General features: G+C 31.3%; 1 protein-coding gene and 1 long non-coding RNA gene across 3 annotated transcripts in view; both read right to left on the reverse strand.

Moving 5' to 3' along the window:
* The window catches only part of LOC143064855 (transmembrane protein 198-like), a 47,498-nt gene extending 37,811 nt beyond the window's left edge, over positions 1–9,687 (reverse strand). Inside the window, exon 1 of one of the 2 annotated variants that reach the window (XM_076237999.1) lies at positions 9,529–9,685. The gene's annotated coding sequence lies outside the window, so the exon portion shown is untranslated. Of the gene's footprint in view, positions 1–9,528 lie in introns of both variants that reach the window. The other variant, XM_076238003.1, reaches the window with a different exon arrangement.
* Positions 9,688–10,997: 1,310 nt separating this feature from the next.
* LOC143064856 (uncharacterized) lies at positions 10,998–22,956 on the reverse strand. The gene is made up of 3 exons (XR_012975335.1): positions 22,646–22,956; positions 21,444–21,523; positions 10,998–11,768 (listed from the first exon to the last, which is right to left on the reverse strand). It is a non-coding gene; the product is annotated as an uncharacterized LOC143064856 (long non-coding RNA).
* Between the last annotated feature and the right edge of the window lie 7 nt (positions 22,957–22,963).

Genomic DNA, 22,963 nt, shown 5'->3' on the forward strand with positions numbered 1-22,963 from the left:
GTAGTATATATGTATATTGGCGCAAATAAGTTCAATAACTCCTAAAAAAAAAATGGAATCATAATTTCCTGCCGATATACACATCTACATACATGTATAAGTAGTATGTCCTTATTATGCAAAAAAAAGGTTTCATTAAATTCTGTTGTGTGGTTTCAGAGGAGTTGCAATGACAAGAACAGGACTAACGGACTGATGGATAGACGGACAGGTCAAAAACATTCTACCCACGAAACTTCGTTGCATAGGGTATAATAAATTATTGTTAGATCTGTGAAACACAAAATAGATAAAAAAAGAAAATAAGAAAATAATGGAATAGTTTTCAATGATACAACTATCCATTAAAAGTTCAAATGAAGTAGATGAAAGCAATAATTTAGGCAACCATTCAACAATTAGAAAATACCATACAGTACAGTTGGCTGACAAAAGGCCCTGACATGAAAAATATGAAACAATTCAATTGAGAAAACTAACAGCCTAAACTTGTCATATATACACTTTTAATAAAAAAAAAATAATCTCTTTTCTGGTCAGTAAAAGCAATACTTTTGTGGGTTAAAATCAAGATGTGTGAAATTATTATAAATACATAATGATTTGAATTTAATGAAACCAACACTTTAATTTGGGGCTAAAATAATAGTGAAACTGCAGTTAATTGTTAGAAGTACAAAAAAAATGTACAATGCAATATTTAATATTATAAGAATGTAGCACACAGAAGGTATATCTAAGGTCACCTTTAACAAATAAGTTTGATGTTGTCTACACATGGCTTGTTGAGTTGGTACATGTATGTACATGTAGGTAGGTCATGTAGGTAGCTAGGGATTATATCTTATTTTGCCAACAAGATAAGTTTCATGTTTTAAACAAGAAACTGACATTCATGACCATGATGACATTAGAGCAAGAAAAAAAATGTTTTTTTAAGGAAGCCTGTTATTTAGATAGGCTAAGATAGGCAATATCCAACCACTATCCAACCATTTAAATTCATTTTTGGCTATGTATTGGGATATTTTGGATTTAGTCCAATTTTTTGAAATGTCAACAAGAGCCCTACATGTGTATTGGTAGTTGTGGAGAATGGTCCATAGATTTACCCTAAAACATAAAATCACTTAAGAATAAAATTGCTACTTACTCCATATTGAAATGTTTTACTGACTTACTGTATAAATGAGGAATTAAATAGTTTCACTATTTGTCATTGTGTGACAATAATCAAAATAATATGGTAAAAGTCCTAAAACTCACACATGTACAGTCTCCTATCAAAATGGTAAAATCAAAATGACAGTAAAATTGGGTCAACAACAAATGCTACTACAAAAAAAGTAAAAGAAGTTTTTGTCATATAGTGTCAGAGGAGTTACATTCACAAGGTGACTGATACAATGTACTATTGCAATACTCTAAAAAAAAATATTGAAAATTCCATTACTCCCCAAAAAACAATCAGCACAAATTTAAAACCACTTTAATAATATAATCAAATGCTAATGATGGCAAAAAATACCACAAAGTATAAAAGTTAAATCAGTGTCTCCCCAGGGCCTGTTAGCATCATGGTAATGTGATGATATATTTCTTGAATGTGATGCTATCTGAATTGATCTTCTTATATGTTGTGTTATGGGTGTAATGCTATTATTTTTAGAACAAGAGGGTATTTCAAATTTTCCTGTTTACTAGGATGCTATTTGATATATCTCGGGGGAACACTGAGTTTTTTTAATATTGTAAATTCAGAAATGAAGGGGACATTGTGAGGATTTTTGAAGGAGAGTCCAGAGACTCATTAGTTTAGGCCATATGGTGAGTCCAACATTTCATATGAACATACTTTATTGCAATGTGATTTACTATTTTAGTCTCCAAGTCTTAATAGTAAAAAATATAGTAGAGCAATGACATGTCATTAAATTCAGATTAGCTTCAAACTTTTGCTATAAAATGAGGATACAAAATGTATGTGTGTTCATTTAGCACAAAATTTTACAATCTTGATGCATCTATGGACTCGCTAGTTTGAAAATGGTGAATCCAGACAGATTTTCAAGAGGCCAGGACTAGTCATTGTTAGTGAGAACCCTGCTTTAGCATTTGGAGGCATCACACTTATAAAAAGAGATGATTTCAGCTTTCCAATTGTGAACTTTCCATTTCTAAGTAGCAACATTCCAGCAGCACCTGCATGCGGGGTATATATCTCCCAATTGATACAATATTCCCGTGCTTGCATTTCCTATCATGATTTTCTTGATAGAGGGTTGTTGCTTACAAGGAAGCTATTAAACCAAGAGTTCCAAATGGTGAAGTTGAAATCATCCCTTCGTAAATTTTACGTACGCCATCATGAGTTGGTTGACCGTTATGGAATAACCGTTTCACAAATGATATCGGATATGTTCCTTACGTCGTAACTACAATCCCCTTCCCTTTCATGAATGTGACCTACCGAATTAGACTATTTACCGGATTTGTTATCACATAAGCAACACGACGGGTGCCACTTGGGAGCAGGATCTGCTTACCCTTCTGGAGCACCTGAGATCACCCCTAGTTTTTTGGTGGGGTTCGTGCTGTTTATTCTTTAGTTTTCTATGTTGTGTCATGTGTGCTGTTGTCATTGTCTTGTTTGTTTGTCTTTTTCATTTTTGGCCATGTCGTTGTCAGTTTGTTTTAGATTTATGAGTTTGACTGTCCCTTTGGTATCTTTCGTCCCTCTTTTAAGCGAAGACCATCACACTTTAGGGTGACTATCCTACTTAATATAAAAAAGAAGATGTGGTATGATTGCCAATGAGACAACTGTCCACAAGAGACCAAAATGACACAGACATTAACAACTATAGGTCAACAATGAGTAAAGCCCATCCTGCATAGTCAGCTATAAAAGGCCCTGATAAGACAATGTAAAACAATTCAAATGAGAAAACTTACAGCCTTATTTATATATAAAAAAAAAAAAGCCTCCCAATTGCACTTTAGAGTCCTACAGATATATTGGATTTATTAACATATGTATCTATAATACAAACCAGATGCTCCGCAGGGTGCAGATTTATACGACCGCAGAGGTTGAACCCTGAACGGTTGGGGCAAGTATGGACACAACATTCAAGCTTGATTCAGCTCTAAATTTGGATTGTGATTAAATAGTTGACACAGCATAGGTTTCTGACACAGAATGAATGTGGTCTAATGAACTTAAAATTTTTGTTTTGCCTTTGAGTAATTCACTATGCTGTTGAATATTAATCCTCTCAAAAAAATGTTTGAAGAAATATTCTTTTTATTTATGAAATCTGAAATGAGAAAAATTGACCCCCCCCCCCCCCATTTTTTTTCACATCCCCCTTTCCCTTATTCCAAAACTGATCTCAATTAAAATTTATAATGGCCCCTAACAATAACTACTCATTTAAATACATCATAAAAAATTAAAATGTAAAACAAGAATGTGTCCACAGTACACGGATGCCCCACTCACACTATCATTTTCTATGTTTAAAGGACTGTGAAATTGGAATAAATTCTCTAATTTGGCATTAAAATTAGAATGATCTTATCAAAGGGAACATGTATACTAAGTTTCAAGTTGATTGGACTTCTACTTTATCAAAAACTACCTTGACCAAAAACTTTAACCTGAAATTTGCACTATCATTTTCTATGTTCAGTGAACCGTAAAATTGGGGTCAAAACTCTAATTTGGCATTTAAATTAGAAAGATCATATCATAGGGCACATGTATACTAAGTTTCAAGTTGATTGGACTTCAACTTCATCAAAAACTACCTTGACCAAAAACTTTAACCTGAAGCCAAAAACTTTAACCTGAAATTTGCACTATCATTTTCTATGTTCAGTGAACCGTAAAATTGGGGTCAAAACTCTAATTTGGCATTTAAATTAGAAAGATCATATCATAGGGCACATGTATACTAAGTTTCAAGTTGATTGGACTTCAACTTCATCAAAAACTACCTTGACCAAAAACTTTAACCTGAAGCCAAAAACTTTAACCTGAAATTTGCACTATCATTTTCTATGTTCAGTGAACTGTAAAATTGGGGTCAAAACTCTAATTTGGCATTTAAATTAGAAAGATCATATCATAGGGCACATGTATACTAAGTTTCAAGTTGATTGGACTTCAACTTCATCAAAAACTACCTTGACCAAAAACTTTAACCTGAAATTTGCACTATCATTTTCTATGTTCAGTGAACCGTAAAATTGGGGTCAAAACTCTAATTTGGCATTTAAATTAGAAAGATCATATCATAGGGCACATGTATACTAAGTTTCAAGCTGATTGGACTTCAACTTCATCAAAAACTACCTTGACCAAAAACTTTAACCTGAAGCCAAAAACTTTAACCTGAAATTTGCACTATCATTTTCTATGTTCAGTGAACCGTAAAATTGGGGTCAAAACTCTAATTTGGCATTTAAATTAGAAAGATCATATCATAGGGCACATGTATACTAAGTTTCAAGTTGATTGGACTTCAACTTCATCAAAAACTACCTTGACCAAAAACTTTAACCTGAAGCCAAAAACTTTAACCTGAAATTTGCACTATCATTTTCTATCAGTGAACCGTAAAATTGGGGTCAAAACTCTAATTTGGCATTTAAATTAGAAAGATCATATCATAAGGAACATGTGTACTAAGTTTCAAGTTGATTGGACTTCATCATAAACTACCTCGACCAAAAAACTTTAACCTGACATGGGACAGACGGACGAACGGACGAACGAACAGACGAACGAACAGACGGACGAACGGACGCACAGACCAGAAAACATAATGCCCCTACTACTATCGTAGACGGGGCATAAAAAGTGCTTGTTATCACTGAATGGTAAAGATTGTTTTAATTTATCAGTTGGTAGTAAAAGTGAATATACATTGTATATTCTATAAAACAATGATTTAAGTTGATTCAACAACTATTCTGGACAAAGAAAGATAACTCCAATTGAAAATTTCTTGCTATTTCGCAATATTGTGCAATTAGATATTTCTTGCTATTGCGCAATACTGTGCAATTGAAAATACTTGCCATTGCACAATACTGTGCAATTGAAGATTTCTTGCTATTGCCAGGGGTTCAAATTAGCGGTGGTCCGAGGTCCGCGACCTTCCACTTTTGCAAGCGGACCTTCGTTTTGGTTACTAGCTACGCCCGACGGACCTTCGATTTGAAAGAAAATAAAAAATAACTTCGCAGACCTTTTTATCAAAATTTCCAAATAAACGATCTCAAAATAAATTCTCATCTTTATTATTCATGACAGCAATATTCATTTTATCCAACCGCTAATTTTATACCGAAAATCGTTAAAAAGTAATTTGTAAATCCGAGTGAAATCGTATCTGACTGACAACATCAACATAGAAAAACAATGGATGCCATATATAAACCGGAAATGAAGATAATTACAATACCGGATCAGTTTCCGGGACGGATAAGGGTAATTCCGGGTTTGCCGATCAAATACAATAAAAAAAATAATGTCAGGCTTGAAGTTGTGACAAAATACATCTAAGATTATGAAATATAATCACTAGAATTGAAAACCAAAAGATATATGGAAAAGAAAGAAAGACCAGAAAATATTTTAGGTTGAAACTCAAAATTACTTAATAAGTTTTTTAGTTGACAAATTTCCATGTCAACATCCAATACAATGTGACAGCATTTTTCTTTTATCATTAATACATGTGGATATGACATGCAGATGTTTTTAAAGTGTAAACAAATTACTGCAATTCCAAGGGGTAATTTCTCCTCAATTTTTAGGGGCCTGTAAATAGCTGGAAGTTTCGTACTTTATTATCAAAAATAGTGCAACTAGATATGATACAATGTAACAAAGTAACAAGCTCTAGTGGACTTTTAAAATCGAGTTGAAGTAGTGTGAGCCCTGAGGTAATGATATGATACAATGTAACAAAGTAACAAGCTCTAGTGGACTTTTAAAATCGAGTTGAAGTAGTGTGAGCCCTGAGGTAATGATATAATTAGTAATTAATTACTAATCTTGGTTACAACACACCTACCAACAGTGACACCCTACCAAATAAAAAAAAAATAAAGATAATATGAATTCATAATATACAAGACAATTATATTTATTAGTTTATTGAACATATTATACAACAGTGACACTGACAATGTAACAAGATAACCTAACACCAAAGGCACAATAATTTTGTATCTTACTGTGTTATAAAATATTTCAAGTAAAAGTAGGACCTGCAATTTAGGTTGTGGACCTTTCAGTTTTGAGTGTCAAAGGTCCTGGACCTTCCAGTACCAAATGTTAATTTGAACCCCTGTATTGCGCAATACTGTGCAATTGTAAATTTCTTGCTATTGCACAATACTGTGCAATTGAAGATTTTTTGCTATTGCTGAATACTGTGCAATTGAAAATTTCTTGTTATTGCACAATACTTAATATGATAATTTTGGATCCTGATTTGGACCAACTTGAAAACTGGGCCCATAATCAAAAATCTAAGTACATGTTTAGATTCAGCATATCAAAGAAGCCCAAGAATTCAATTTTTGTTAAAATCAAACATAGTTTAATTTTGGATCCTTTGGACTTTAATGTAGACCAATTTGAAAACGGGACCAAAAATTAAGAATCTACATACACAGTTAGATTTGGCATATCAAAGAACCCCAATTATTCAATTTTTGATGAAATTAAACAAAGTTTAATTTTGGACCCTTTGGGCCCCTTATTCCTAAACTGTTGAGACCAAAACTCCCAAAATCAATCCCAACCTTCCTTTTATGGTCATAAACCCATGTGTTTAAATTTCATAGATTTCTGTTTACTTATACTAAAGTTATGGTGCGAAAACTAAAAAAAATGCTTATTTGGGCCCCTTTTTGGCCCCTCATTCCTAAACCATTCGGACATCAACTCCCAAAATCAATCCCAACCTTCCTTTTGTGGTCATAAACCTTGTGTCAAAATTTCATTGATTTCTATTTCCTTATATTTAAGTTATTGTGCGAAAACCAAGAATAATGCTTATTTGGGCCCTGTTTTGGCCCTAATTCCTAAACTGTTTGAACCAAAACTCACAAAATCAATTCCAACCTTCCTTTTGTGGTCATAAACCTTGTGTAAAAATTTCATAGATTTCTATTAACTTAAACTAAAGTTATAGTGCGAAAACCAAGAAAATGCTTATTTGGGCCCTTTTTGGCCCCTAATTCCTAAAATGTTGGGACCAAAATTCCCAAAAACCAATCCCAACCTTCCTTTTGTGGTCATAAACCTTGTGTTAAAATTTCAAAGATTTCTATTCACTTTTACTAAAGTTAGAGTGCGAAAACTAAAAGTATTCGGACGGCAACGACGACGCAAACGTGATACCAATATACGACCAAAATATTTTCAATTTTTGCAGTCGTATAAAAATAACAAGATCCAATTTGTCAGCCGTCATGGGGTTAAAATGACAAATCAATGAATTCAACTTGATATATAGCTAATATAGGACAATGGTGTAGATAAAAAATTAAAAAACTCAAGACCCTTTTGTTTTCCACATAAATAATATTGCCAATAATTAACAAGTTCCAGGTTGAATCCAATACCAATAGTATTCACCTGTTACCTATTACCTTATCTGTAAGTTCTGTATCTGAAAGGTGCACCACTAAACGGTGTATTTAGGATTTTGCTATACACGGGTCATTGTTACAGGGTTGACACTACTAAATTCGAGCATTGTCAAATTGTTCCCTATTGTAATATTTTAATCAGTAAGACTTTTTAAGATAACAATACGAATACTAAAAATCTGGACTTAAAATAAGGCGTATAGGTACAGTTTTCAATTTGTTAGAAGGCATGAAGTAAAACAGCGAATCAAAGAATTCAGCTTTATTTATAACTAAATATAATTAATTTTACCAATAATTGATAAGTTCCAGGTCGACTGGTTCAAACAGAAAGATTTGAAAGCAGAGAAAACTGTGTATCTTATAATCATGATAATCGGCATGACTTTATCAGATGACAATGCCAATACTAAAATAAGGCTTACGCATATCTATATACTTTAATTCAGTCACAGACCCGCCATACCACGGGTGTGTTCTAGTATATATATGAAATGTACATTTTTTTTGTACATGTATCTTTTTAATTAACATCTGAAATTACAAGTTTTTTCTTTAAGCGCTGAATCGAACAGGTGCAGATATGACTTGTAACCTTATTGGGAACAATACAACTTCAATACAAGTTTATCTCCATAGGGATCAGGTCCTTTCACACACTACATGTTCATACTTCACATGTTTACCACTTAGGTTCATTCGCACCCAATTTGTATTCCAATTCTTAAAAAAGTTATAGCAATACACATACCAAAACATTCATTATTAAGATCTATTCAATACAAAAAAATGTTGTCAGAATGTCCATAACTCACTTTATTTTGAAGCTGCAAGCAATGAAAAAAAAAATTCAAAAGGGATAAACATCTGGAGACATCTAGCAATGTTAAATTTAATTGAAGCATAGTCCAAATAAGAGGGCCGCAATGGGAGTACCTTCATGATGAATAACAGTAAAAATTCTTGCAAAATGACATTAAAAATAATTTTTGGTCCATGACAATGAAATGTACTTTCTTTTAGACGATAAAAAATTTGACATATTTTGACGAATCAAGTTCAATATTTTCCAATAAATGACGGTAATGATAATTATTTGAGACCTCTGACAAATAACAATAAGGATATTTTGATGAATCACTGTAAAATTATAACCAATTTGATGCTAATGGTATCTGTATTTCCCACTGTATATAGATGGGTACGTCAGATTCCTTTCGGCTATTGTGTGACGGGTTGGTCTGCGCTTAAGTTAGTCGCGTTTGCTGAGGAGTGCAGATTTAAACTCCTTGGTTGTAGTGACGCACACTACCGAATCCTCTAGATGGTTCCAATCTACCGCAGTGTGCACAAAGATAGAGTTTTTGGTAGCCGAAAAAGACTTTTTGACGCCTGACAGTATTTTTTTTTAAGGGCACCCTCAAATAATAATGATTGTTGCGAAGGCTTCAACCACAGTAGCTGGAATTTTAGTAAATATACCACAATTTTTTTATATATTTATCACCAAAATTCAAGCGACTTTGTTTCAATTTTAACTCTGTTTAAGTTGATCGACTTGCTACATCTTGACCATCGCTGTCTCAGCTATGCAGTGTCAGCCTCATTGTGCCTCTCGACCCACAGGCACTTGTTTCTTTCCATTGGAATATCCACTTTGAACGTATATTTTACTCGTAAATACTAAAATTACGTTGATAGATCATATTCATAGTGGATCTTCCCATGGATTTATCAATTTTTAAATATGCATAAAAGCAAGTGCTCGTTTCTCGCCCTGCTGATTTCCCCGACTCCTGAAGATTTTGAGCTATGACATATATTGACACCTTTAAATCCATTAATACTTACAGATTATCTATAGAAAGCAGCAACTCACTGTCCAACTGGATGAAAATTATGCAAGTTGCAAGGCAAGCTTTCTTCCAAGGGAGATAATTTCCTAATTTAGTCAATTCAGATATCGGCTCTGTTCGCCCTGGTTACATACTCGCCCTAAGAGGGTTACACTAATGTCCTGACAATGTCCTGAAAGAAATGAAAATGCTAAATACTTTTTTATTATTGGAAGGATTTACTTGAAATTTGGAACCAAGCAAGATGAGAACTTATATTTAAAAAATAAAATTTTAAAAAAATAAAAAAATATTTATAAGAGTTAGAAAACTTGACCTGACCAACTTGACTTTGAAACTACTAATGTCCTGACCGATATGAAACGGATAAAAAATGTTTTATTATTGACAGGATAGACTTCAAATTCGATAACAAGGAAGATTAAAACATTTAATACAAAACTATAAGAAAAAAAAGAAAAAAAATATTTTCAAGAGTTAGAAAACTTGACCTGACCAACTACGTCTTTCCCGTGACTCATGTGCTGACCGATGTAAAATGCTTATAACTTTTTTATTCTTTGAAGGATCGATTTCAAATTTGATGTCAAGGAAGATTATAATACTAAATATAAAGATACAAGAAAAAGATTTAGAGTTAGAAAGCTTGACCTGACCAAAGTCGACTCTGCCCTGACTATTCACTAATGTCCTGACCGATACAGAAAATGTGAACTAAGTAAAATCTAGATTTTTACCGGCCGTAACAGTACATGGTATCAAGGAATTCACGGTATATTATACAATTCCTCGGCTTGATGATATATGTTATAGCAGAGACATATAATATTGTATTATATGTCTCTGGTTATAGATATTAACCAAGCAAGTCGGTATATATCATTTAATCTGCATGGCTCGGGTGGCCCTTATCACAAAGGGACGATATTCCGCAATCCAACGCTCCTAGGAAAGTTTCTTGTAGGGTAAAGAAAGGGGGAAATACGCCTGTATATATAGTAGTATATATGTTATTTCGAATAGAAAGAAAAAAATATTACAGTCATTTCTTAAATTTAATTATAAATTCCATTTTAAACCGTAGAAAACCATGAAAAAACGTTGATGACTTCACGGTCACATGACTAAATTATGTCTATGGGCTGATAACAAAATAACGTCAGCCAATCAGAAGACGCGTTACATCCAAAATTAAATTATGTATACATATAGACAATTAACAATTCAGTATTCTTTAATTATCAAGTGGGTGAAATAAAAGGAAGTCAATAGGTATAATTTGTATTGCCTGTTAGAAATATTTTTTCAATATATTACAAAACATTATATATCATAAATAATTAAATACACAAATGAAAATAAATATATTTTTTGGCAAACATCCGCCGCTATAAATTTATAAAGGAAAACAAAAATCTAAATGGGAGGGAAGGTGGGTAATTTCAACGTAATATCCATTTCAAAAATGTAAAGAAAACACTTTGCAATAGTATAAATAAACAATTAACAACAAAGGAAAAGTTTATATCCAATAAAAAGGGCGAAATAATATAGTGAGTAAATTTAATGCAAGAGTTTATACTAACGAAAATCTAGTTTGAACCCATAGGCGGATCCAAAGGGGGGGGGCTGGAGGCCCGGGCCCCCCTTTCGTGGGAAAAATTTGGTTGATTATATAGGAAATCACTTATTTAATTAGCAAAACTGTAACAGTGAAATTTATGTTTTTACACCTCAGTAATCACACTGGTTGAACCAGTGTGATTACTGAGGTGTAAAAATATAAATTTCACTGTTTTGCTAATTAAATAATTTAAATCTTAAATTAAACCAATTATCAAGTGGGTGAAATAAAAGGAAGTCAATAGGTATAATTTGTATTGCCTGTTATAAATATTTTTTCGATATATTACAAAACACAATATATCATAAATAATTAAATACACAAATGAAAATACATAAACATAAATATATAATAAATATATTTTTTGGCAAACATCCGCCAAGCCTGCAAGGCCGCCAAAAAGATAAAGATAAAATAATAACTATCAAAACAGTTAATTTGTGATAAACACCAGACATACTATTATCACTCTTTTTTCTCTCTTCAAATAAGCTCCATCCTTTCAAAATGTGTATAGATAATGAAAGGACAAAACAGCAAACCAACTCAGAATGTATGTAGATCCTGAGTAGTTAGAGGAAAATCAACATCATATTCAGGATGCAAGTTCTCTGAAAAGAGAAAAAAGAATAATTATAGTAAACAATATACATGTATGAAGTAAATAAAAACACAATTGTAACACATTACAATTTATATACTCTGATGCTTAATAATGTTGATTATCTTTTTTCTGAAAAGTTCTGTACCAGCAAAATTTAAATGAAGCCCATCTCTCGGAGCAAATAAGGAAGAATCTGGAATATTGTCGAGTAAGAAACTCCTATACAACTTACAATATAATAAATTATTTCTTTTACACAATCTTTTTAACTCAGTATTAACTTTATTAACTTTAGCTCCAGTTTTCATGTGATCAACTGGTCTAGGAAAAATAGAAGTAAATATCAACTTAGCAAATGTCTTCTTTTTTAACTTGTGAATTAAATCTCCGAAAAAAGACATAATAGTATCTACGGATTGAGACGAAGAAATATTATTAGTACCAACATGTGCTATAACGAAATCTAATGAAATTAAATCTACTTTCCCAGATGAAATTAATTCAGTAAAAAAAAATGTAAAGTAAAACACTTTGCAATAGTATAAATAAACAATTAACAACAAAGGAAAAGTTTATATCCAATAAAAAGGGCGAAATAATATAGTGAGTAAATTTAATGCAAGAGTTTATACTAACCACCGTGTAGAACGCCACATGCGGGGTGTCGGCTATGTTTGACATGGGGTGGCAATTTTGAAGCGACGAAAAAGTAAGAAGGTAAGTTCAAGCATCAAAATGTCTTATTTCTAGAACTCTCAGTACCATATAATGTATTGCACGGAAGGAACCGCAACATAATCTATTTCCTGAAAGCAGAAGCAGTCGTTTTCAGTGCTCAGTTTTCTCAAACACCTCGCCCTAGTTTTCCGTGTTGCAGATTTTGAGGCTTTATATGCAAATTTCGGTATAAAAAACTACTTTACACAGCCATCCCCCGTATCATTTATATAGAATTGTATTCCTCTCATTGACTTATACCAAATACCAGTTTCTTAGTTAAAATTGATACAGACTTGTTTTATAAGAACTTCAATTTTGTAATGACAAAATTCTTTTTTGTAGACAAAATCAATTTTTGTCATGACAAAAGTCAATTTTGTCAAAAAGGTATGCAAATATAAACTTATACCAAATTGACTTTTGTTACCTGATATGGAAATTAAAACACAAAAGTCAATTGTGTGAGACAAGATTCAATTTTGTGAACCAAATTCAATTTTGTGAGACAAAATTCTCACAAAAGTCAATTTTGTGTCACAAAAGTCGATTTTGTATGCAAATTAGTACACAGAATCCAAATTTAACTAATTTGCATACAAAATCGACTTTTGTGACACAAAATTGACTTTTGTGAGACAAAATTGACTTTTGTGTGACAAAATTGAATTTTGTATGACATGAACTCATTTTTGTTGAACAAAACTCACTTTTGTCCGTACAAAATTGAATTTTGGGTACAAAACCACAAGAGTCCCGTTCGGCGCCTCGTATTACTACCGTTCCACCTTAACAGAAACACATGTCAAATATGGTGTCATGGTAATTGCCGCTACATTCATATTCATTTCTTTTATTTTACGCAAAAAAGTCTTTTAGTATGAAAGCATTGTCTAACCTTTGTTTACATGAATTTTGCAGAAAAAAACTTTATTTCTCTTCTCGGCAAAAAGTATGAAGTACACAGCTACTTTTGCATACTAGGTACTAGTTTTTTACAAAAAATCTGTAGTACTTGGAATCTACTTTTAATATTTAGTACTATTTTATTACTTTAAAATTATTGTAATATTTAGGTACCTGTATTTTACAGTACATGATTTTAGTCCAGTCAACCTAGCATAAATTTGACCCTAACCCGAAAGTAATTGCAACAGAAGATTTTTAAGTTTTAATCTTTAGCATTATACCCCAAATATACAAAGAAAAAAGTCCCATAAAATCGAACTTGAGGAAGACTAAAAAGAATCACCATTTAAAATTCCCATGGAGATTTGCATTGAAAAGGGAGATAACTCTTGTAAAAAAAATTATCAATACAAATTGATACAAAATTATAACTTTACCGCTTCTATTCATCAGAATGTATTGATTCTTGATTTTTTAGCTGTCTTTAGCGTATAACAAATAACTCTAAAGGTGTTTTCATATCTTTTATCAAGCTATAATCTAGATTTCGCAATTCATTAGTTGACCATTTATTGAATTTTTAACATGTCAAGATAAGGAATCTCAAATTTAATCAAAATAATTAAGCATGTATTCATCTTTTTGTGGTTGAAAGTTTCTTTAGATAAGTAAGTTGCTGAAAAAATATAATACACAGATATAAACAATACCAAATTTTCACATTATTTTTTCAAAATGGTCACAAAGCTTCAAATTTGAAATTTCTTTAATGAAAATGGCACGAAAAAAATAAAACTACCCATAACACTTCGGTTTTGTACATTTCATGAGCAGAAGATTATATAATTTAGTTAAATACAAACCTATAACCCCATCAAAGTATCATAATTTACATAAATTTCAAGGAAAAACAACCAAAAACTGACAAAAAAGACTAATTTTTGCAAGAGTTATCTCCCCTTCCAATGCGGATTTTGATTTTTCATCAAGTTAGATTTTATGGGACTTTTTTCTGTGTATATAAAGGGCATAATGCTATAGAATAGAACTAAAACAATTTCTGTTGCAATTAGTTTGAGGTTAAATCTTAGTTTGACTGGACTATTTGTACTTGAAATTCAAGCACTGCAGATTTTTGGTTACACCTTTACATTTTCAGCATTTTGATGTTTGTCTATTTCAAATCTCTTAACGTTATGATTTTCAAACATGAAATATTGTGTTCACTGTTGGTATATTATTTATGTACCAATCTTTTTAGTACAAATCATATACTGTAAATATAGGTACCTAAATATTACAAAAAAAATTTAAAGTAAAGAAATAGTACAAAATATTAAAAGTAAATGATTTCCAATACTACAGATTTTTAGTACAGAAATAGTACCTATGCAAAAGTAGCAGTATAGAATGGTGCCTTTACTAATGATTGCTATGGTCACAAACTGAGAGTGACATGGTCATAAACATGATAAAGAAAAAAGTACTTTCGAGAAATTCAATACTCGGACTTTTATGTATGACATACAATAACGTTATAATCTTTATAAAAAAATAAAGATAAATACGGAGAATAGAGGCGAAAGATACCAAACGAATATTCAAACTAACAAGTCGAAAACGAACTGACTGTGTATGGAATAAAATGATAAGTATTTCCTGCTCCATATCGGCACCGATCGTGTTGATTAGGTAAGTACAAACCCGGTGATAAGTATAATCGATAGATCACATTCGTGGAAAAGATGGACAGTATTAGGGTTACGACAATTAGAACATATTATTCGTAATCTGTGAAACAGACATTCGATGGCGATCAACCAACTGGTGATGGCGTCCGTAAAATTTTCGAAGGAATGATTTCAACTTTACCTCTTGGAAGTCTTTGTTTAGAAGCTTTTTTGTCAACAGCAACCCTCTATCAAGGGCAAAATGATTAATCATGATAGGAAATTTAAGCTCTGGAATATCGTATCCACTGGGAGATATATGTAGCACTCAGAAACGTGTCCTTACACCCCCCTCCCACCCCCCAAACGTGCCCGATCCCCCACGTATTTAAAAGATTAAAAACAAAAAACAAAAAAAAAAAACACACACTATAGGCGTTTTTATCTGCGCATTAAAACCTTTGAAGCATTCCACTTTTCATAATGTGCCATCAGTTGTATTTGGAAGGTAACATTTTTTTTTTTTTTTAATTTTAGTAACTTTTTTTTAAAACGGCTTCTATTACATAATAGATATTGAAGTAGCTGCCTGCTTCTTACTGAAGTTATAAACAAATCGGTCTTTACTCGCATTTATTTTTTTTAGACTAAAATCTCAACTAGTGGTCACAAATAACCGTAAAAATTAAGGCCAAATCTTAAATTCCCAGTATAATAATAAAACCTAACTATAGAATATATCGTTAACATAATGTCGTTCGAATAACGAATGTAATATTTGGCACTGGACAAGTTTGGGCGAATAACAATTATCGGACACGTTTGGGGATACTAAAATCGGACACGTTTGGGCAACATTGTATAATATGGACATGTTTTGGGGAGAATATACACGTTTGGGAGAATCGGACACTTTTGGGGGGATGGACACGTTTGGGAGTGTTACATCAATATACCGAATGTTGCTACATAGAAGTAGGAGAGACGAGATCATCTCTTTCCTCGTAAAGTTTTTTCTCAATCACCCTTTTTGGTAATTTCTAGATGTAAGTCAACATGCAAAGCTAAAATAACTGTACCTTTTGCTTTCTTTATTTCAGGTTCGTTGGATTGATATGTTCATCGTAATCACCAAACTTTGAATCGTTTGATGGGAGAACATCATCTATGTAGCGGAACATGAAGTAAACGGATAATGCTAGGTCTTTTTAGTTTCCCTAAGAAGCTCAAGTATGAAGTTTCCATCATTTGAATTAAGGAACAAGTCGACAAGAAGAGAGGCACAGCTGGTTCCCATTGGAGACTGATCAAACACTTTTAAAATGTTATTAATTAACATGTTGTCAATCAGGAAATCAAGCATTTTGATAATGTCAGTTTCAAAGAATAATTTGTTTGATTCAGAGAGTTTTTTTAACGTAAGATTTATATCTCCCTAAGACAAGATATTTGTATCGACGTTGGCCATTCTTTTTTTTTTTATGAAACAAAGCAAGACCAATTCTTTTAATTTATAATTTAAAAGTATAAGTAATTGAAAATACTTGTTCGAAGAGTATTCAATGCAAATGGTTTCATACTATTGCATGAAATATGAAACGTCAGTCATTTATAAATGACAAAACAAGAAATGAATTCTAATTGAAAATCTGATTCTTGAGCTTCCGTGCATATACATATATACATATATATATTTATATATATATATACGTATAAAAATTGCGGTTTTTATCCAACGCAATCATAGGTTTGAACGTAGTTTTCAATTTAGACTCGTTTATATATATATATATATGGCAGTCAGCAACATCAATTGTTCGACCTGTTAGTCAAATGCGTTTTGTTTAAATATACTTTTTCACTTTTTTGGTCTTTTGGAAAATGTTGTTTGTGCTGTTTTTAGACCCTTCTACAACGAAATTTGTTTTACATGCACAAGTATACAGAAAGAGATGTTAAAAGATATACAGAACGAGATGTTTAAAGATGTCACTTTTCTCAACTGAACTATCCACACGGTACCATATGATAAGTAAGGTATATTTGTCTTTTTATCTTTTTCTTTTTACATTCTCAGTGTATACATCATGATCACCGTTTGGGCTATCTGTTCTATTGTTTTTGGTTTGAGGCATCATATCCGTCTCTTTATCCAATTTTCTTCTGATATCTAGAGTGTTATTCGGACGTTGTTTTAGCTTTTTTTTATTTCTCATATGTTAAGTTGATTTTTTATGTTCTTTGTTTTCCCGTCAATGTTGTGTTCAAACTGAAAGGTGCTTTTGAACTAGTGTTGTAACCGGAACACCAACAGACGAGCATTAAGTTATGACAGTTTCGCCATTCAATGATTTGTTGAAGATACAAAAATGTTAGTTATGCCTTATATTTATTTTTACAAATTGTAATGATATTTCGTATTTAAGATCGTTTTATTATTCTATTTACAGACTGGACCTTTTTTTTTATTGGTTTCAAGTTCGGACATAGTCGAAAATTAATATCATTTGCTAGCTTATTTCAGTATGCTATTTAAGAGGTAAATTCAACCAGAAATATTTTTGCAAATAGCTACTTTTGTTGACCTGACCCAAGTAAAACAAAGGAGTTTGTTTTACAAATACATCTGTACAATGTTAACTTTGATAACAACGAAATAAAACATCAACAATGTGAGAATTTTGAAATTTGCCCTTAAATTAATTTCATCCAGATGATTGATATTCGACATACCATCGTTGGCTTAAGTCTTGTGTTAATTTTCAAATATCAAATCTACTCGTTGATTTTGGTCCCTGTCGGCAGTAAAGGCCATACGTTTCGTTTATTCAGCTTTATATGTTTTCTATGCGTGTCTAAAGGCAATTAGTTGTGCAGGAATTAATTTATGTCGTAATCAGATGTCGGTTATTGAGCTGCTCTGCAACAACTATTTTCATGATCTGTATTAATGTGTCTAACTAAAAACCCTCACATTTTGTTTGAACTTTTGATTTTGTCATTTGGTTAGAGTTTTTTCGTTTTGAATTTTCCTGTGAGTTCAGTATTTTTTTTGATTTAAATTTTTACAATTTGTTTAAATCATCAAATCCTTAAATGCCATCATGATTATATTGACTTGTCCATATCACAATGAATTAATGATCACTTTGTGATATTAGAGATTGATGCACATTCTCTGAACCTTTTTGTTGTGTTATTTAGATTACAGACTTAGAAAACAACTTTTTCGCTACCGTACAACAGATGATTAAAACACTAATCCAGTTAATATTCTGAATATTCTCGCAAATTATGTTAATCGTTTTGATTTCTGTTCTGATATTAACCATATCTATTATATTTTCAGATTCAATCTTGTGACAATCTTTGTTAGCAGAATGGTGTACACCTTTGTGTCAGTAGAGCTCAAATACTGCCACTCAATAACATTTTGTTTTCGAAGGCCTGTCAATCCTATCAGTTCATAAGTTTATAGCAGTAGGATTTGGACACTTTTAGTTGCTTAGATTTCTTTATATTTTGACGAGATTGGTAGGTATCATACGGAGCGCCGAACGGGACATGAACTTTGTGTACACAAAATTCAATTCTGTCATAACAAAATATTTTTGTGTCTTACAAAAAAAAACTATGTGATACACACTTGTTTTATGAGAAATTCAATTTTGTAATGATAAAATTATTCTGTGAAGACAAAATTTATTTTTGAAGACAAAATTCATTTTTGTAAACAAAATTCATTTTTGTAGACAAAATTCATTTTTGCAGACAAATTCATTTTTGAAGTTTAAATTCATTTTTGTAAACAAATTTCATTTTTGTAAACAAATTTCATTTTTGTAGACAAAATTCATTTTTATAGACAAAATTCATTTTTGGCATGACAAAATTCAATTTTGTCAAATAGGTATGCAAATATATCAACTTATTTGCATACACAATTGACTATTGTTACCTGATATGGAAAGTCAATTTTGTGTCACAAAAAGTCATTTGTATATGCAAATTAGTTCACAAAATCCAAACTAAACTAAGTTGCATACAAAATTGTTATTTGTCGCCCAATTTTCAAATTGAATTCAATTGTGAGACAAAATACAGTTTTGTGTTTATTTTTTGTGTAGACAAAATTGAGTTTTGTTAAACAGAAGTGAATTTAACAAAAGTTTTTTTGTCACAAAAAATCAATTTTGTTGTCACAAAAGTCAATTTTGTGTCACAAAGCTCAATATTGTGTCACAAAGCTCAATTTTGTGTCACAAAAGACAATGTTGTATGCAAATAAGTTTACAAAATCTAAACTAAACTAATTTGCATACTTGAAATTAGAGATTAATGCACATCCTCTGAACCTGTTCCTGGTGTAATTTTGATTACAGACGAAGAAAACAAGTTATCGCTACCGTACAACAGATGGTTACCGGTATTACACCCAACAAGTTTACATTTGGATGTGAGACAAAGTTCAATTGTGCGTGAGACAAAAAAATCAATGTTGCGTTTATTTTTGTGTACTTTGTCTACACAAAATTGAGTTTTGTTAAGAAGAAGTGAAAATTTAATGAAAGTCATTTTTCTCAAAAAATCAATTTTGCTGTCACAAAAGTCAATTTTGTGTCACCAAAAACTTTTTTGTGTCACAAAAGTCAAATATGTATGCAAATAACAAAACTAATTTGCTTACAAAATTGACTTTTGTCGCCCAATTTTCAATTCAATTCAATAATGAGACAAAATACCTATTGTGTGAGACAAAGTTTAATTTTGTGTTTATTTTTGTGTAGACAAAATTGAGTTTTGTTAAACAGAGCGGAAAATTTAACAAAAGTCATTTTTGTCACAAAAATCAATGTGGTTGTCACGAAAGTATCGCAAAAGTATTTTTTTTTTTGTTCAGAAAAATTGAGTTTTGTTAAACAGAAATGAAAATGTAATAAAATAATTTTTCACAAAAAATCAATTTTGCTGTCACAAAAGTCATTTTTGTGTCACAAAAGTCAATTGTGTATGAAAATTAGTTTACAGAATCCAAACTGAACTAATTTGGAGACAAAATTGACTTTTGTCGCCTAATTTTCAAATTCAATTCAATTCAATTGTGAGACAAAATGCAATTTCCTGTGAGACAAAGGACTTGTGTATTGTAGACAAAATTTTGATTTGTTAAACAGAAGTAAAAATTTAACAAAAGTCATTTTTGTCACAAAAATCAATTTTGTTGTCACAAAAGTCAATTTTGTTGTCACAAAAGTCAATTTTGTTGTCACAAAAGTCAATTTTGTTGTCATAAAGGTCAATTTTGTTTTCAAAAAAGTCAACTTTGTGGCACAAAAGTCAATTTTGTTGTCACAAAAGTCAATTTTGTAATAAGGTTGTATGCAAATTAGTTCACAAAAGAAGTGAAAATTTAACAAAAGTCTTTTTTGTCAAAAAAAATCAATTTCGTTGTAACAAAATTCAATTTTGTTGTCACAAAAATCAATTTTGTTGTCACAAAAGTCAATTTTCTTGTCATAAAAGTCAATTTTCTTGTCACAAAAGTCAATTTTGTTGTCACAAAAGTCAATTTTCTTGTCACAAAAGTCAATTTTGTTGTCACAAAAGTCAATTTTCTTGTCACAAAAGTCAATTTTGTAATAAGGTCATTTTTTTTTTGTCACAAAAGTCAATGTTGTATGTAAATTAGTTCACAGATTCCAAACTAAACTAATTTGAATACATGAAATTAGATATTAATACACATCCTCTGAACCTTTTTCTTGTATAATTTTGATTTCAGTCGGAGAAAAACAAGTTATCGCAACCGTACAACAAATGGTTAAAACACTCAACAAGTTAACGTTCTAGATGTCTACACAAAATCTACACAAAATTGAGTTTTGTTAAACAAAAGTGAAAATTTAATAAAAATCGTTTTTTACAAAATAAATCAATTTTGCTGTCACAAAAGTCAATCGTGTATGCAAATTAGTTCACAGAATATAAACTAAACTAATTTGCATTCGTACAAAAATGACTTTTGTAGCCCAATTTTCAAACTTGGCAACAGATACAAAACTCAATTTTGTCATGCCAAAAGTATTTTTTGTCCAATGAAAGATAATTTGTATGACAAAATTTAAATGTGGAGTATGCTACAAATTTTGTTAAACAGGACTCATTTTTGTTGAACAATTGTCCGTACAAAATTGAATTTCGAGTACAAAACCACAAGAGTTCTGTTCGGCACCACGTATATTACGTTATTTCCTAGTTTAGTCACCAGTTACCATACTATATAATCAAGGACCATTTGTCTCATTTCCACAATCATATTGTAATGAAGAGTCGAAATGGTGTGTCCTTTACATTAAAACAAATAAATTATTTTATGAATAACATACCTACACACTTTCTATAATGCTTAAACTGAACCGTCCGACCTGCATAACGCTATTATCTAACAACGATCACAGATACAAGGCTAGAAAAGAAAAAAACAAAATGAAACAAATATGTGGTCAAGTGAATTCTGAAAAGATCTTTTCGTAAGACAAAAATCCAATACAATGTTTGCTACTTAAAACAAAATATAACTTTCTTCTAATGGAAATTTGCGAAATATTCAGCAATGAAAGGAAAACGATAAGAGAAGAAAGAGACAGTTCTCCACTTTATAAAAATTTGAAAAATAAACATTAAATCTAACTGCATTCAATACTTTAAGGTTTCTTTTCTAATTTACCAATTATTTAACAAGCAAGCAGTAGAAAACATTTTTTTTTTAAATGTTTATGTTATTTTTGAACAAGATATGCAATTGAAATAAAGGCTTTTTCTCTGCACTGTTAGTCACTTTTTTGGACAACTTAAAAGGATTTCTCCATATGCATGATATGTGAGATTTTTCCATGTATAGATCAAATAAATAGTATCACTGAAGTTAAATCAGCGTTTAATAAGTTGGAGAGAGTTAAATATTGTATGGTGCGGAAACGTTATATAATTATTCAAATTTGGAAAAACAAAACAGCCAATATAATCCCTTATTATATGAGCGTCACTGATGAGTCTTATGTAGACGAAACGCGCGTCTGGCGTACTAAATTATAATCCTGGTACCTTTGATAACTATATAAAATTTTCTTCTTTTGTACATTTTAATAAACTCGTCGTAGATACCAGGATTGAAGTTTTGTATTTGCGCCAGACGCACATTTCGTCTACAAAAGACTCATCAGTCATAATTTTCAAGTGCTTCAAGATGATAACACAACAACTCATTATTATACTTGCAACTTTTTCAATAAAATAAAATAATGTGCATAAAAACACATGAAAAAAGTCAAATATCAAGCTAGCTAAAGTTTAACTGTGATGAGCAATCTCCATGTAGCCTTCATATTTCAAAATCATTTAATCTCTATAGTTGAAATATCCAGAGTAAGTGTAATCAATGAAAACAATCATGAAATAATAATTGGTCTTTCTTTTTCTTTTTCAGGTTTTGATTTAGAAATATAAAATCGTTTGATTCAAGGATTTATATAGTAGTCTTGTTTGATTTAACTTATCGTTCAGAGTATAGATATAGAACAAGACTTACCAGGCTGTCTTTGCTATGATCCATAGTAATGAATAAAATGAATTTACAGCATATACGTTCCATCAAGTGATGGTAAAGGTGGAACGGGGAAGTATTCATCATTACATATTCTATGTTGCTTCTGTGTGTACTATATATACCCTGCTTAGCCTTAGGCTTATGTTTATGAACACTGAATGAAAATTGAAATGAAATGAATTAGACCTGTCTTGTAGCAACGGATTTTGGATGAATCTTCATAAAAAATATATCACATTTCCTGCTACCTAAAAGGAATAAAATGACGATTATTTGTTTACATTCAACCGGCAATTTTTT

Source organism: Mytilus galloprovincialis, chromosome 2, assembly GCF_965363235.1.
Source record: "Mytilus galloprovincialis chromosome 2, xbMytGall1.hap1.1, whole genome shotgun sequence".
In the NCBI taxonomy this organism is placed as follows: domain Eukaryota; kingdom Metazoa; phylum Mollusca; class Bivalvia; order Mytilida; family Mytilidae; genus Mytilus; species Mytilus galloprovincialis.